Raw genomic sequence first — 18860 nt, 5'->3', positions numbered from 1 at the left:
AAGGTGAGGGCCTAAGAAGGAGAGGAAAAAATTATTGGTTATTTTATCAAACTAGCATCTCCAGATGAGTTTTGTTTACGTTATATGAGGTCAGAAAATCAGAGTCATAGATAACTGTATCAAATATAAATGCTCTTTCTAAGCTTATTGACATTTTGAATAGTTTCAAAAATTTTAAAAACCCTCTCTGAAAATCTGTAGACCTCATCACCTGCTCATGAGAAAAGCTGTGGAAAAGAATACCAAATTCATGCTATGAGAAACCTTGATATTAACTAGGCTGGGAAAAGAGCAAAGGGCTTGCTGTAGTATGATCTTAACTTCCCATATGGGAGTGGACAGCTTTCTGAAGCCAGAGAAGCAAATGAGGCAAGGGGCAGAAAAGGGAGCTGGATGCCCCTTCTCCCTGCATTCACCTTTCCTGTAACCAAATCGCTAGGAACGCCCTTCCCCATCTTTTCACACCATGTGTGTCCTATATTCTACATATTCTTGGTACTTATACATAGAATCAGTGGTTTGAGTTCTTTGACCCTAAAGGGCTAAGACAAAAGCAACTGGCAATTAACAAGTCATGGAAGTCAAGTCTACTGTTCTTTCTTGTGTGATAAGATGGTCTTCTCAAGTGTTTGTGGGACTCACTTAGCTGATGGCTGTGTTATTTTCATACATATGCATAGTGCTAGGCATTATTTCTTTGTTCTAAATTTAGAACTTTCTGGTAAAAAATACCTAAGGGAAATAATTTCATCAGAAATGGTCTTTACCGCATGAATAATAATGTAAATCTATTGTTTAAAACAATGCAAGTTGGTTAAGATTTTCTTTATTATTTCAGCATATTCCATTCTTTTTCCCCTGAATAGTTATAAAGGCAGAAATAATATCTTTCTAATTTTGGTTACTTTCTCTTTAAATACTTGTTTCTTGGAACGTACACAAAGTCCAAGCACATTGTATGTTCTAATTCAATATTAACTGGTTAGAAGACAGATGATGAAATGTATGAATTGGTTTTTAACTTCCCTCTCTTCCTCTGTGATGTGAAAATAGTACTTTGTCAGAAATAAAACTGATCAAATGAAAATGGAAAATGAAGCATAAATATAGAAAAAGGTTTTTGCATAATAGTCACATTCCTGGAAAGAAAAATAAGTTAAACATGCAAATAGAAAAGTTCATGAGAGATCTTCTAGAACATACTCCCATTTCAATTCAAACAATAGGAAAAGGGGGAAAATGCCCTCTTTTGAGCACATAAGAGAAAGATGCATAGTTTTTCCCCAAACATACCACGGGATTTTATTCCTCTTTGCCTTTTGACTTGCTGTTTGATCCATCTGAAGTTTTTTCCTCCTTCTTTTCCCCGTCAACATCATAATGGATGATTCAATACTAGTGTGATCACATAATTTATTGTCCAAAGAAAACCTTTGAGCATGAAAGGGCAGTATTATAATTGTGCCTGGATAACAACACAAACTGGACTGACCCAGGAAACCCAGTGTGTTCCATTGTTTACCCTATTCAAGGAGCAGCACAAATGCCCCACTCCCTCTATGCAGAGCCTTTCCTAAAGCCCCAAATCAGAATGAATTCCTCCTTCCTCTGTGCTCACCTTAGGAATTTGCTTAAGTTTGTGATTGCGTTGACTCACAATTTAGCTAGTTACGTACTTCTCTGAATCATCTGTTAAGAGCTCCTTGAAGGCAAGGAATTTTTTACTCATTTATATATCCCCAATTTCAAGCAGTGTGCTTTTCTCTGAGTTCAATAAATATTTGCAAAATTGAAATTTTGATTTCTAATCATTATCTAAAATACACTTGGACAGAAAGAAAAATTCAAGAGTTGGATGAAAACTTGCTGCAAAATTTCTCAAATGTTGAACACTAACTCATCTTCCATCTACACCCTGGCAGTTCCTGGGAAAAGCACAGATTATGACTGAACCATATTAACTGTAACTCTCGGGCATTATAAGGTAAGTATCGATCTGTCACCATAAGGAGGGAGAAACCTAAGGTTTGGGACACAGCCCAGTTAGTTAGAACTATAAAAGATAATTTCATATTTCATAAAAAGTAAATATTTGGCTGTAGAAACTTGCTATTAGTTATTTGAACTCTTTCTGAAAAATAAATGTGTCAGGTCTATATAAGACATCCACATAAAAATAGATCCTGATGTTTAACTTTCAGTTGTTTCTGAGAAATGAAATAGTTTGAACAAACTATTTGGGTATTTGACTGACTATAAGATTTCTTAGTCATATATTTCATGTTAAATAGAAGTAGTCCTAATATGCATACAATAACTATAAACATATGTCATTAAGCATCTGCCTTTGGCTCAGGTCATGATCCCAGGGTCCTGGGATCGAGCCCTGCATCGGGCTCCCTGCTCCGCGGGAAGCCTGCTTCTCCCTCTCCCACTCCCCCTGCTTGTGTTCCCTCTCTCGCTGTGTCTCTCTGTCAAATAAATAAAATCTTAAAAAATATATATTATTAAAAAAGATATTCAAGATCATGAAAGATATTTCTCCTCTTACATCTTAAAGACTAGTAACTATGAACACAAATGGTGACTAATGTAGCTTAGGCATGTGTCCTTCTGCTTCTTACAATACTCTGTACATAGAGTAAATGGGAAACTTGGATTTATTACTGTAGTTCTCAGGCCAAATTCAGTGCCTGAATCATGCAAATAAATCAGTACTGAACCAGGGGCACCTGGGTGGCTCAGTTGTTAAGCGTCTGCCTTCAGCTCAGGTCATGGTCCCAGGGTCCTGGGATCGAGCCCCGCATCAGGCTCTCTGCTCTGCAGGAAGCCTGCTTCTCCCTCTCCCACTCCCCCTGCTTGTGTTCTCTCTCTTGCTCTCTCTCTCTGTCAAATAAATGAATAAAATCTTTTTTAAAAATCAGTACTGAACCAGAGTAAAGGGGTGGCTTGTAGGCGAATTGCTTTCTGGTACATGAGAAAACTGTAAGGGGGGTTATTCAAGAATACTCAGGTACAAACTCTGTTTCAAAACCACTTGAAAAAAAAGAGTCAGCAGATTGACTCTCCTGGAACCACTTGCTGGAAAGCTGGAAAGGCTGTTATCCAAACATACATAGGCACTGTCCCTTTTTACATCCTCCAGCAAAGGTGCAGAAGAATCATCTATCTGCTCAATTCTGACAGTATCTCCCTGTGCAGAGAGAATCACCACACAGAGCTGTGTACCCTCCTCAGTGGTTAGAGACCCAGAAGCCATGAAAAAGCTAAAGCAAAATGCACCTCCCTCGTGCTCTGTGTCCCTACTTACTGTAATTATATTTCTATAGCTTCAAGTTTATTATTTTTAAAGATTTTACTTATTTGGCAGAGAGAGACACAGTGAGAGAGGGAACACAAGCAGGAGGAGTGGGAGAGGGAGAAGAAGGCTCCATGCTGAGCAGAGAGCCCCATGTGGGGCTCAATCCCAGGACCCTGGGATCATGACCTGAGCTGAAGGCAGACGCTTAACAGCTGAGCCATCCAGGCAACCCTATAGCTTCAGGTTTAAAAACATATTCAAAATGTAATTTTAAAACATATAAAAAAATTTTTTTGAAAACCCATTAAAAATTTCTGTGTAAGTTGGGAGATATTTTATAACATGTACAAATAGTGGTAAATATTGCTGATATGTGACAATAGAATGAATAAAACGGGGAGTTCAAGACTGTTTCTGTAACCTGGTTCTGCCACAAGTATGTTTGGTTTGGGAAAGTCTCTTCAACTTTTTGTGTTTACATTTCCTAACCTGGACAATGAGAGGTCTGGGGGAGACAGTATCTCAGGACCCCTCCAGTTCTATGACTAAGGGGTGTGTGTGTGTGCAAAATTACACTCTGGGTTTGAATGTATTAAACTGTTTTACTAGAATGTATATAACTAAGCAAACTCCTTAACATCTAGTCAAACATTTGGCAAATTTAAAATCATCTAGAGAAAGAAGACACACAAATGAAAGGGAACAGCAGTGTGATGACTAATAGAGTTCTCAAGTTCTAGGGGAAAAAAGCCACAGAAAATGTACTTGAAAAAGTAAAATGAAACTAGAGTCATGCCCTGAATCAGAAGCTGGAAAACAGTTTGCTTTCTGGATCGTGTTCCTTGCTCAACATCTCACTATTACTCCTTGCTGGGAATGAATAGCTCTGCTTCTTTAAGAAGAAGTAGCTTTTAACATCCATGTAGCATTAGAAGACTAGTCAAAATATTTTGGGGAGACCAAGTTTTATTTTATTTATTTATTTTTTAGATTTTATTTATTTATTTGACAGAGAGACACAGCAAGAGAGGGAACACAAGCAGGGGGAGTGGGAACGGGAGAAGCAGGCTTCCTGAGGAGCAGGGAGCCCGATGCAGGGCTCGATCCCAGGACCCTGGGATCATGACCCGAGCCAAAGGCAGACACTTAACCAACTGAGCCACCCAGGCGCCCCGGGGAGACCAAGTTTTAAATGAACTTTATCATCCTAAAGACTAATAGGGTCAAACATAATAAGTGTAAAACCCAACTATGTAGTAAGATTTGTGGATGATTAATCCAGAGTCAATTTTGTATGACAAATGCCTACCCTTCCAAAATGATCCCCAGAGTACAACAAACCATATTCTCCCTTGATGTTCAACTGAATGTCAGCTTGGAGAGTAGACAATGACTACTATTCAGAAAAGAAGTAGAATGAGTAACACAAATTATGTACTATTGCTTTCTCCACATTAATGTTTACAACTTCCTCACTTTATTTAAACATAAAAAGGATAGAATCAATTTAAAATTGATTCAGTCTTCCTGAGATCTGGCACATTTTACAAGCAGACATTACATCCTATTATTTCTCTGTACGTTGAAAGAGCAGATCTTCTCCCAAGTCCAAATATTGCACAAATGCATCATGGTCCCTTTGCATTTTATTTCTCTGGTAATTATCCCCTGTTGTTTCATAAAGCTGTGTTTAACTTAAGAAATTTTTTTATTATCTTTGATCCCAAGGGGTAAGTGAAATACTGGGAATGGAGCGAAGATTGCTACGTTGAAAGCCTGTGTTGTGTAAGCAAAGAGTTTGGTTCTCTATAAGGGATAAAAAGATATTTGTAGCAGGCAGCTATATAAGAAAGTTAAGTTTAGAATAAAATTTTTTTTCTTGAAATCCCTTCTTAGTTTCCAGTTGAAATTAATGAAACAAGTTTCTAGACCATTTGGCCTGGGACCAGAACACACAAACAGCAACCATAGCATCGGCATGAATGGTACAGAGATTTCGAGATATCTAAGGTTGGTCCCGCTGAAGCCTTCCAGTATGCAATTTAAGGGGGCAGGATTTATGTCCAGGTAAGTTCACCATTTTTTTAAAGAGATGGATATCTATGGGGTACCTGAGTGGCTCGGTCAGTTAAGTGTCTGACTCTTGATTTCGGCTCAGGTCATGATCTCAGGGTTGTGAGATTGAGCCCTGTGTCATGCTCTGCACTGAGCGTGTAGCCTGCTTAAGATTCTCTCTCTCCCTCTCCCTTTGCCCCAACCTGCCCCCCCTTTAAAAAAAAGAGAGAGAGAGAGATGAATATCTAAAGATAGTAGAACAGACAGTAGAAGTATAGCTAATAGCAAGAACAAAATGAGGGCAGGGCTAACACTAGGCAAAACTTTGATGTTGACAAAAATATTAATGGACCCAGCCTAACCCTCTGTGCTATGGTCTAGGAGGCCAGTATTTAGTTTATCTCAGTAGCTTAAATCTTACCAAATATAATGTAAGCTGTGTTGGCTCTCAATGTCTTCTACATGACTAAAGAGATTTTTCATTTTAGTTTTGATAGTGCACATAGAAGTCATAGGTCTCTGCACTATTTCTTTCAATAAATCAATGGGAAACTGTTGTTTCCTGGGTATATGAGATGGGGGGTTGGGGGGGGCAGCAACTTGTCTTTTTAGTTCCCAGGATTCTAGATCAAGGAAAGCTTTATCTGACAGAGGGACTGTCCTGAGATGGTAGACACTGAGCTCCATATAGTGACTAAATAGAAATTTACTCTGTATTCCTTGGAAAAAAAGGGGTATGTGAGTATTTTGCTTGATGGAGGAAGAGAACAAGAATATGGACTGCTTTTGCTGTGAGAGTATTCAATATACATCCTTGCTCACTGGCACATGACTTGCAAGGCCTTCCTGGGGAGGAAGGTACTACCTTTCCCCACTGACTTCAGGCTCGACACATTCAAGCAGAACCGTTGGAATTTTCATGTGGTTCTGGCTTAGTTGTTTTCTCCCTGCCTCAAGAACAGCATGTTCTAAATTGTCACTTCTTCTCTGGCCTAGATCTCAGAATAAAAAAGGCACATGGAGCAGAGCCACACAGAGCCCAGCAAAATCACAGTAGTTCCATAGCCAACACATAATATGAGCAAAATATGAAACTTGTTTTTGTGAGCTACTGAGAATTTAGGGTTGTTTGTTACCACAGCTTAACCCAGTGGAAGCTGACTGATACTGAAAGTCTATTCAATTGATTGACCAAACTGTAGCCTAAACTCCATCATTATAGTCCTTGCTTTGGACCTGTCCACCATGCAGGCATGTGAGGAGGAGACAATGTCACAAATAGAATAATTATTGAGGAGATAAATGGCCTTTGATAGAGTAGGAAACCATCCTATTAATGAGGAAGTCATTCTATGAAGGGTCTATATAATTTTATAGATATATATAGATATATTTCCATTCTACCTACTGCTTGAGGTGACAAATGAGTGGAAGGTCCATTTTAAATATAGATTTTGAGTCTACTCTTGGAATGTACCAGCTTTATCAAGTACTATGGAGTCAGTAATACTACAGGTCTGAACCTCTTTTGGTGTAAACCTCTTCATGGTGGGCTTTGGGTGCACAGAAATTTTAATTGTATAATGGCACTTCAGGAAAAAAGAAATTACAAAGTGAAGTAATCTGCTTCTCGTGATGAAGTGTATGATACTATAATATCCACCTGGGAAGTGCACATGGTCTGAGATGGTCACTGCATTTTTTAGGTTTTCCTATGATATAACATTAATATAATTTACTTGTTTGATGTTCAGAATATACACTTGACCCTGAACAGCTAGAGAAAGATGATAAAGCACATTTCTGCTGCCTCAGTGGCATGCACAGTTGGTGGTTCTAAGTTTTAACAGAGCAATTTGTGAAAACCCAGAAAATTTCTCAAGAATATTCCTTTTATATGTTTTGCAATCAAGAGTCTAAGATAAAATCCAAAGGAAACTGAACATAATACCATCAGGAGGCTATAATGCTACTTTTTCCTAGAAATGATCATTTTTTTTACAATTTTGTTTACTTGAGAGAGCACACAAGAGAGAAAGCACAAGCGGGGGGTAGGGGCAGAGGAGAAGGAGAAGCAAACTCCTCACTGAGCAAAAAGCCCGACATGGGGCTCGATCCCAGGACCCTGGGATCATGACCTGAGCTGAAGGCAAACGCTTAACTGACTGAGCCACCCAGGCACCCCTAGAAATGATAATTTAAAAGTAACATTTGAATTAGACAATTCCCAGTCTGTCTGAGAGAGACTCTTTCCAATATTAAATTCAAGCAAGAAGATCATGAAATGACAGTCTATTTCACTGAGTTGTTGGTTTGGTCTCCACAATGGGCTAACATTTCCAACCAAGTCAATTCAGTCAGTTTTTATTGAGCACCTTATATGAATTGAGAACTGAGCTTTGAAGATCATGGTCCCTATCTTTAAGATACTTGATATTCTTTTTGAATCTGTTCAGTCCCCCAGGTCTACCAAATAAACAGAAAGTTGATTATGGATTAGGATTCAAATCCTTTTGAGACCAATTTGTAAGTATTAAAACCTAGTTAAGATATTAATATTTTGATAAAGATCTTTAACCTTGTTTATCTACCTTGTCTGTGAGACTCCAAGTGAATCAGTCTATTCTATTAAAAACTGAAAACATTTGTGTTCTCAAGATTCTGTTCTCTTTGGATAATGCTTGACCTTTTTGGAGCATCTTAAAGTAACAAGGATATAAAAATAACCTGGCATTTACATAACACCTCTTTTCCCAGCTCAAGAAGCTCATTGTTCTAGGAATTCCCACAGCTGTTTTATTCATCTGTATGTCCTCCAAAAGAAACATCCTGTTCTATGACCCAATCATATTTCTTCCCATCTTTTTAGTTTTTCAAGGAAGTATTTATATGCTTGTTTCCACCTTCATTTAAAATAACACAATTCCAGAGGCACCTGGGTGGCTCAGTGGGTTAAGCATCTGCCTTCTGCTCAGGTCATGGTCTCAGGGTCCTGGGATGGAGCCCCATGTTGGGCTCCCTGCTCAACAGGAAGTCTGCTTCTTCCTCTCCCTCTGCTCCTCCCCCTGCTTGTGCTTTCTCTCTCCAATAAATAAATAAAATCTTTAAAAATAAATAAAATAACACAGTTCTAGTAATCTGCTTCATTTCCATCTGAAACAAATTAAGTAGAACTAAATTATTCAGTATCTTATTCACCTTTTAGCAGCCATACTTTCTTGATTTTAAAATTCTTTTAAGTTTCACCTGACAGATGTTTTGGTTCCATCATCTTGACTTTTTATTTCTGTTTTTGTTTTATTTGCATTATAATACCTATGTTTTCCATGTGTGGGATGTCTAACAGCCTCAGGGTTCAGGAGCAGCCCCAAACTTGGATGTGAGCTAGTGATTGACAATGACTGGCAGCCAAAATAGCCATTCTAGAAACGTTCCAAGTACAGAAAATACAGAAGATCCAGTGGGAAAGAAAAGCCTGATGTAAATAGATAAGGTTGTTAAAACCTAATGCCAGGAGCATCAAAATGACAAGTATCATAAAAGCAGGGCGGGAGGAGAAATAGGAGACAGCAAGGAATAATAGCAGAGATGAGTAGTGACGGGGTCAGCAAAACACAGACAGACTGACTGTCATCCTGAGTGCCCTCAGCCAGCAGGGCCCCTGGGGTCCTGAAATGTAGAGACAAAAAACAAAACAGAAACTTGGACAAACTCTGAAAATCATGATGCTATTGCAGAATTATAATCAAATACTTAACACAATTGCTTTGCTCTCCTTCACACCTTTATATAAAACGTATTCCTCTCTTATCCCCAGTGAATAAAAGGGGCCTCCAGTCACCAAATTCACATTGTGACCAGTGTAAAATGTGTCATGTTCACTGGAAGAAAAATTTTTATCTTCCCTTCAGGAGATAGAAGAAAATTTTTTATCTTCCCTTCCCTGCAAATATGAAAGGCATCTAACAGAAATATATAGTTTGTAAAATGCTGTATTAAAAATATTTTAATTTTTTGTTAATCAAATCCATGACAAGTCATTCTGAAGAAATAAAGCAGTTTTCTAGAAAATTACCTTTATAAGATAAAAAATCCAGTTACCGTTCCTAATGACCTAATTTTTTAATTTTCATTTAGAATGTTTGGCTTGCTTAAGGGGCTTTCCAAACACCATATAATCAAGAATGAACTACTGTACAGACAAGCAGAATTACCCGGCACTTAGATACATAGAGAAAATGTAGTTTTCTCCCCCACAGCAATGCTCTGCTCTTCCCAACTTCACCCCTCTGGGAGACAGGAACAACTTTGATTTGCAAATTATTAGTATTTCAGTTCCTTCTAATCTAAGCACGTTTCCTTTTCATTTGTAAGCATTCTGTTCTTTTTTTATTGTTGTAGTAAGAACACTTAACAGGAGAGCTATCCTCTTAACAGGTTTTTAAGTGTGCATAACACAGTATTGTTATCTGTAGGCACGAATGTTGTAAAGCAGATCTCTGGAATTTATTCATCTTGCATGACTGAAATTTTATACCCGTTGATTAGCAACCCCTCATTCCCGCTCCCCCAGCCCCTGGCACCCACCATTTTATTCTTTGCATCTGTGAGTTTTACTGTTTTGGATGCCTCATGCAGTGGGAAGCGTGCAGTATTTGTCCTTCTGTAACTGGCTTATTTCATGTAGCATAATGTCCGTCTTTAGTATGATGAACTTTTGCGTAAATAAGGGCATATGTGCCCTTCCCCTTCTTCTCTCCCATTCATCTGGGTGTGGAAAGGGTCTTACTGGGTTCTCATAGTGAGAGGGTGACATGGTCCTTGGTTCTGATTGCTCTGATCAGTTCATGTTCACTGGGCAGCTGATGGAGGAGCCACCTCCATCCCATCTTTTGAAATCCATACTGCTGCCACCCTGGAGCCTGCACCCCCCGAGACTTGGCCCAGGTTTAGAAATCCCTCTCTCTTCAGCCTTTGGCAATTTTCTACCCCAAGGCACTGCAGGCCACTGGTAGGGACTCTTAGCACCTCCATATCTCATAACTGGGGCACACAGTCATCTAGCTTTCTCACACCTCAAGTATAGGCCAAGGGGCTCAGAATAGCTGCTGTACTCAACGATCTGTCATCTGCTACCACTTTCCCACCATCAGACCCCCCCTCCCTGTGTGTTGGAACCACCTGTATAGAGTTTCTCCTGAGGCTTCACAACTTCCCCTTGGCCCCTAGGACAGGGGAAGTATGCCATGAACCAAGATATTCTTGGACTTTTCCATGCCCTCTGTGTTTCCTGAAGTCACACTCCTCCACCCCAGATGCTTCCACCCAGAAGTTGTATTGGGTGGAGGGATGAGAACCTGGTATCTGACCTTCTTGCTTTCCTCCTCTCCCCTTTCTCTGTCACACAGTCCCACCAGACTAGAATGGGTAGGCTTCAAGTTTTTCCTTCCTCAAATTTTCTCCCCAATCCCTCATGAGTGGAAGAGTTATCTTCTCTACCTTTAAGGAATAAACTCTATGATCCAAGTCATCCAGGCCTAAAGTAGTTTAGAAAATCCTCTCTCCCTACATCAAGCCAGGCATGCAAGCCTCTTCCTTTGTTGCAAAATCATATTTAGAATAGCAGAAGTTTAATATGAACTATTTCCTTTTAGATTCCTGCTGTATAATCCTCATCCAGATCCCCATTTTAGGCAGATATCTCTATCAGGCTTATAAGGGAGAGTGTAATTTTCACAGAAATACAGAAGAGAAAAATACATTAATTTGGAAAAAAGTTACCTAAATATTGAAAGTATGCTGCAGAAATGAAAGTTAAAAAGAACTAAAGAAGTTTTGAGTTCAGTTTCAGAATAAGAAATTAGCAATAGTGTTTGGGTAATGCCAGAGGGGAAAGGGTTCTTGAGCAGGAGAGCTTGAAAATGCTCTGGTGGATCAGTTCACTACACCTAATTTCAGGCTCCTCCCATGTCTCGTTCTCTGGGTCCTCTAGCCTCCTCTTCTCTCCCTGATACAGAATCCCTGGACAATTTCTTTGGAGGGATGATTCTCTTTCTGACACATTCAAGACTTTTCCAACTTTTCCATAAAATATGTATAAAATTTCACCATCAGACATTCCTAATCAAATACTAACAAAAGCAAGTTTCTGGATGACCATATATTTGTTGTGTTAGAACATTTTGCCAAACTGACAAGTATAGTAAGATTAGCTATTTGTTCCTAACTGCTCTGGATAGTATGGGGAAAGAAAAAGATAAGTTCAGGGATGCACCACATAATGACCTGGAAGCGTCTATATCTGCCTTGAAAAAATCCTTAGTCCCTGAAGCCATAGAATGGAGATTTATGGAAACCTAACCCAATTTGATGCAGTAAGTGAGTGGCTGAATTACAATGCAAATTGAACTCCTGACTTTACAAGGCACTAAAGTAAGGGCATTGATTAGGAAGGAATGGAGTCCTAAAAATTGAAATGGGACATATGAGCAGATCCTGATAAAGCTGGGGACACTGAGTCTTCCTCACTTGTAGAAACAGCCCTTCATCCCCATCTGGGGAGATGAATCCTGCTTTGCCTGATGAAATTATAATGGCCTCCTCTGCAGGAATTTCCTTGAAAAAGACATGGGTGATTCACCTCAAAACATGCCTGTACCCACTCACTCCTCTTTGCTTCCAGACCCGTAGCTAGACTCGAGTTCCAGCAGGGCCTCCAAAAGGGGAGGTACAAAGAGTGACTAAGGAGGAGATATGTTACATTCCAAAAGACTACACGATTTTTCTAATTTATATAGACAAGAATCTGGAGAATATGTGTAGTAAGTGATATTAAAGTGTGAGATAATGGGGAAAGGAACAAAGAGTTGGATCAGGCTGAATTTATTGGGCATTCTAAACAGCGATTCTGGATTCAGTGTTGTAACTTGAGCACTTAGAAAGGGCTCTGTCTTTTTGATTGGCTATAACATGGACCAAAAGGTGACCTACACTAAATGAAGTTGAAATGCTGGAACTTCCTTAATATACTATAGAAAGATAGATCCAGGGGCACCTGGATGGCTCAGTTGGTTAAGTGTCTGATTTTGGCTCAGGTCATGCTCTCCAGGTCCTGGGCTCAAGCCCTACATCAGCTCCATGCTCAGCAGTCTGCTTGGGATTCTTTCTCTCCCTCTCCCTCTGCCCCTCCCCCTACTCATGCTTGCTCACTCTCTCTCTCTCTTTCTCTCATATAAATAAGTAAAATCTTCATTTAAAAAGAGGAAAACTATATCCAAAAGCTTAGGGAGATTGGAATGTTAGAGTTGATTTATCTGCTCAACCCACTGGCCAAGGGGCCATAGGACATAACTTTCACCATGACTATGAAAAATACATTTGTGAAGGAAGCCTCAGCATTCTAGAACTCTGTGGTCACTCTTTTCTATAGGTCAAAACTCTAAGGTGAACTGCTGCCATTGACCTAGTGGCACTTAACCACCAAAACCCCTTGGCAGTAGTTATCATAGTGAACATCAGAGGCAAAGCAACAATCAGAACAGCCTGACTCACAGAGACCTATGTTATTGGCTACTTGATCATAGTTTCCCTAGGAGAGAAATAGGCAAGCAGTCTACTAAATTCTTCCTTGATTTGCATATGTGGGAAAGTTTTAAGTCAAGTGATAGAAGTCTAACATGAATCACCAAAACAGAGAGTCATGGCCCCTGAGTCAGTTCCTAGACTTGAGGCAGTTTACATACCCAGAACCCCTTGAATGAAGAGGAGAAAGTGCCCACTATACTGCCAAAAATGTATACTGTTAATCTTTCTCCCAGCTTTCCCCAAAGCGATCTATAGCCTTTCATAAGGGTGACTCTGCATTGGGGAAAAGGAAATAATCACACTTTTCAGGGATGACTGGACACTAGCTCTGAACTGACACAAATTCCAAGAAATATAAAATGTCACTGTGGTCTAAAAGAGTAGGGACCTATGGAAGTCAAGTGATCAATAGAGTCTTAGCTCAGGTCTGTCTCATGGTGAGCCTCTGAGTTCGTCTTGTGGATATTACTGCTGTTCCAAAATGAATAATTAGGATATAAATATTCAGCAACTGGCTGAATCACCACATTGTTTCTATGGCCTGTAAAGCATGGTAAGAAAGGCCAAGTGGAAGCCACTAGAATCAGGTCAACATAGGAATATAGTAAACCAAAATCAATACTGCATTTCTGGAAGTATTGAAGAGATTAGCAGCATCATCAAAGACTTGAAGAATGTAGGAACGATGATTACATTCAACTCACTTATTTAGCCTGTGAAGAAAACAGATAGTTCTTAGAGAGTAACAGTGGATTATCATAAACTTTACCAGGTGGTGACTCCAACTGCAGCTGCTATTCCAAATGTGGTTTCCTCGCTTGAGCAAATTAACACATCCCCTGGTACCTGGTGTGTAGTCATTGATCTGGAAAAAGCTTTTTTCTCCATACCTATTAGTAAAACCATTGGAAGCAGTTTGCTTTTTGCTGGCAAAACTAGAAATATACCTTCACTGTCTTACTTCAGAGGTTTATCAATTCTCCAGCCATATGTCATAATTTAGTCTACAAGGACCTTGACTGCCTCTCTTTTCCACAAGATATCACAGTGGTCCATTACAATGATGATATTATGCTGATTGGAACCACTGAGCAAGAACTCTAGACTTATCGGTAAGACATTTGCATGTCAGAGGGTGAGAGAGAAATCCAACAAAAACTCAGAGGCCTTCCACCTCAGTGAAATTTCTGGGGGTCCAGTGATGAGGCGTGTTTCCAGATATCACTTTTAAGTGTAGGATAGATTGTTACATCTAATCCCTGCTATAACCAGGAAAGAAGCACAATGCCTAGTGGGTTTCTATAGTTTGGAGGCAACATATTCTTTATTTGGGTGTGCTAGTTCGGCCCATTTACCGAGTAACTATGAAAAGCTGCCAATTTTGAGTGGAGCCCACAACAAGACTTCTGCAACAAGTCTACACTGTTTGCAAGCAGCTCTGCCACTTGGGAGAATGGATACAGTCAGTGGCAGATAAAGATACAGCTTGGAGCCTCTGGCAGGCGCAGTAAGCCAATCACGGCTCAGACCCTTAGGATTTTAGAGCAAAAACCTACCATCCTCTGCAGATAATTACTTTCCATTTGAGAAGCAGCTTTTGGCTTGCTGTTGGGTCTTAGTAGAGACTGAATGCTTAACCATGGGCCACCAAGTTGCCATGTGACCTGAGTTGTCCATCATGAACTGGGTGTTATCTGACCCACCAAGCCAGAGTGAGGTGTGATTAGCAGCACTCCATCATCAAATGGAAGTGGTTTATATGACATCAGAGTAGGCCCTGAAGGCACGAGGAAGTTACATAAAGGAACTAGCCCAAATGCCCTCAGTTCACTCCTGCTACATTACCTTCATAATAAGGTTTCTGTGTCAGTATCAGGGAGCAAAGATCAAAGCCAAACCATAACCAGGACCAAAACAGAGGAGAGAAAACTGACAGTTGAAGCCAACTGGATCAGAACCCACGGATGGCTATTCTTGAAAGTGTTCTATATCTCAGGGTCCAGTCGAAAAAAAAACAGAAACCACACTAGTAATTTTGACTGGGAAAATTTAACACAAAAAGCATTAACTAGTAACAAGGGATCAACTTCTAAGAAGAGTAAAGAGAACTATTACTAATACTGAAATAACAGGCACATAGTGGCAGCCACTACCTCTAAGGCTGAGAGAGAGCGCCCAGAGAAGTAACAAACTTGGAAAACGCTCCACTCCCTAGCTGAGACTCACCTCTTTGGAGAGGATATATCTGTACATGTGTAACCTGCTGGATGGGGACATTTGCTGAGATGCCACAGGCCACGACTGGTGGGAAGAAACTGCCTGTGGGGGTGGGCGCTGCACTGGTGGAATTTTCTGGGAAGCCTGCTGCTGGGGTGGTGATGGAAATCACTGGAAGGGTGTGCATCACTGGGTCTTCCATGCCCCAATGGCAGGAAAGCCCCTGCCATGCCCTAAAATAAGAAAAATACACCAAAAAGAGAAAGAAAATCTCCTTCTTCTTGCAGTGTCTTCCCCGCGCTCTCTGATGTCAAGTCCTAGTATTGCACTAGATGACAAAAAAGAAATGTCCCAGGGTCTGTCTCCAGGAGCACCAAGCAAGCAAAGAAGAATGGATTTGGAACTGAAACATTAATAACTGGCATAGTTTCAAAGTAGGCAAAATGGAAGTACGGGTTTAGAGAATGTCCTTAGTCCACCAAAGTGATTTTCAATGTCATGTTCGAGACCACTGACAAGAGGATATTGGGACTAACTAGTAAAATATGGTAGACATAATGGCTCTCACAATTAATCTACTCCTAACTATGGAATCACAAGTTCTGCCCTCCCCTACCCAGTTCTTGAAAGAAATGTAATACGCCAGTTCCCCTCTTCTCTCTGCAGGTTGGTCTAGACCTAATGAGTTGGATGTCTGCAGCCTGCTCTGTTTTAGGGCTGCATGCCCATGACTAGTAACTTCCCACAGAATAAGCTGGAACTGAACAAAGGGAGATTTGGAGTAAACATTTGCTACGGAAGCATATAAACCCAATTTGAGTATCTTAAAATTTAATTGTTACTATGAATTACTATGAATAAAATGAATTCACCAACTAATTCAGTCAAAAGAATCAAGCTGGTTGCTACTACAATTCAATTTAAATTCCTAACCATGTAATGGATTTGTTGAGAGACACTGGAAAGTCTTTTCTAGGGAAACTTAAGAATAGAATTTTATCAGCCAGGGTTTCAGGGGACTTAATTTAACCAGAACAAACCTTGAAGTAGGCTATGCACTGGAGAGTTCGCATTCGTTACCTGCAGGTCTGGGTTAGTTTTCTTCTCTGGCCTGGAAGCTCATTTCTCCTGCACTGAACTAGTAAATCTACTGTGGATTCCGCTCTACACTCAGTGCTGAAGGAGGTTTCTGGAGAAGAAATAGATAGTCTAGTCAGAACATAGAATTATGAGAAGCCTTCATTCTTTTGACAAAGGAACTAAGAAAGGACCTCAGTTGCATGGCACACACATTAACTACAAGGGATACTCAGAGGTAGGGATGACTGCGTGTGCAGGAATTCCCTGGGCAGGGCTCACAAAGAAGACAGCACTGGCTTCATCTGACACTTTGTTGGGTGAAGTGGCAGTGGGGTACTAGTCATGGAAAGATTTAAGCGGTTAATGATATAACTCCTAGGTCCCAGTTCTACCTCATCTACTCACTAGTTCTGTGACTTGAGGCCAAGTACTCACTAAAGCTCAATCTGCCTATTCCTGAAGGGAGAATGGTAACAGATGATTTGCCCACCCACAATGAGACTATGTAAACAGTAAAGCTTCATCACCATTTATTATTCTTGAGAAGGCACACTTAACCATGGCTAATCAGAATATTTCTTTTCCTGGCCTTACCTATTTATAGTCACCTTTGAAAAAAAATGCATTTAAATAAATTTGAAAGAAAAATCACCTTCAGCTGCATAATTCACCCAGAATAGAAACAATAGGAAATGAAACAACATCCCAGATTCACATACTTACATTTGTTTGTTCTTTCTTTTAACCTAAAGAATGCAGTGATTTTTTTTTTTAAAGCTGAAAAGCAACCATGCCAAGTGTCCAGGTTTCTACATCATATGACAGCTGAGAGTCCAGGATGGGTTGAAAGCTCTATTTTTAGTTTTTAGTCAAAGGATAAAAATCAGACCTTCCTGTGGGAATCATCCACTGAGTCATGCAACACCATCAGGCCAGAATAAAATAGCTCTATAACCCAAAGCGTTCATTACCTATGAAATAAAGAAACAGAAGCAATTTTAGAGATCCCTCTCCCTGTAACCTTAGAGCTTTTGTAGCATTCTGAGATAAACACGTTGCCCTCCATCAGTGCAAGTGGACCAAGCAGCAGACCTGAATGTTCAGTGGGAAAGAGAAAAATTAAATTAAAACTTTGGTGTACAAATTACAAATTCAAGGTTATTTAAATCTAAGGTAAGGAAGAAAGCAACTGGTCCCTCTAAATATTATTCAATAAGTAGTTTAATAGTGTTTAAGCTTGCTGCCCAATCTGGAGTCTGTTTCCCTTTTCTAGGATCAAACACACAATACTCAGTTCCTTTAGGAATGTGCTGGATGTGAACACAGAAATGATATTCAATATTGCCTAAGCATTATGGACTCAAACTCAGAAATTTAGATACCTCCATTTTTAGAGGGAGGTACCTGACACCTATAGAGTTTTAACAGCTTGCCCAGGCTATTAACAAGTTAGTGGAAGAGCAGGATCTAAAACACAGAGCAGAAAAGCTCAATGACTGTAAATGGTTAATGTCTTGGTTTGCAACAAGGGAAAGAACAGGCTCCAAGAACTACAGACTAATGTAATGGAGGAATCGTAAATTCAGAGGCAAAAGGAACCCCAGAAATCATCTTTTCTGACCCACTCATTTTAGAGATGAGACAGGACAAGACAGAGTAACGTTCTGGCCTAGCAGCTTTCAACTCGTTAACGAGATCTCTTGATCTTTGCCTGGGGATCTTTCCACCACACTAGCACTGAGATTCTTCTCAGGCAACATTCTAGAATTGATTATTAAACAGATGGCTTGGGAGCATTTAAAAAAGAAAGCAGTCATTAGCAGCCAGCATGGGTTCGGTTAGAACAAGTTAAGTCATGCCAGGCTAACCTCATTTCCTTTTTCATGTGGTTACAAACAAATGTATACATTATTATAGGAAACTAAAGTTTGGGGATACTCCAGCAGAACTGAGGTGAGCTGTATTTACCCAGCTTAAGACTATAGGCAACCTATCTTGATTTTTCCTTTCCTTGTTTCCCTGCCATGTGCTTTTTTCAGGACTCAATAATCCTCCATTTACCCACCTAAGACTGGAGCCAACCAGTGAGAATCTACACGCCTTCTTTTATAACATCTGTACAGCTGGGATCCTTTGCCTTTTCCAAACTGGAGGTAGAGGATTCATATAATTGTAGAATTGGGGTTTTTTTGTGAATGGTAAATATTGGGGAGAAGACACATAAACATAACATCCTTAGTGCAGGAAGACATTGGGAGCTCTAGATTCACCTGGTAATTTTTCTAGTATGACTGGGCGTATACTATGCATCCCCAAATGCCAAGAGCCCCAGGAAGGAAGGAAGATACCATTACTAGGAGATATATGCAGAGATGAACATCTCTCAGTTTATGATGAAATCAAATTATCAGGCTCTTCCACAGGTCATCATAGCATGGGTTATTATGGAGATAAGAGGGAAAGGAACTTTGAGGGGATTTTGAAAAATTTGCAATGAGAGAAGAGGTGTTAATCTATATAAATATTTGTCAAATCCCTCCCTTGGGCTTAACATGGCCCACTACCAGGGTGAGGTCACCAGAGTCTCCTAGACTAGGGAGGCTCATCTGGGAATGTTCACAGG

This window comes from Leptonychotes weddellii, chromosome 5 (assembly GCF_054177405.1).
Source record: "Leptonychotes weddellii isolate Sample4059 chromosome 5, ASM5417740v2, whole genome shotgun sequence".
Taxonomy (NCBI): domain Eukaryota; kingdom Metazoa; phylum Chordata; class Mammalia; order Carnivora; family Phocidae; genus Leptonychotes; species Leptonychotes weddellii.
This window is presented reverse-complemented; position numbering follows the sequence as displayed.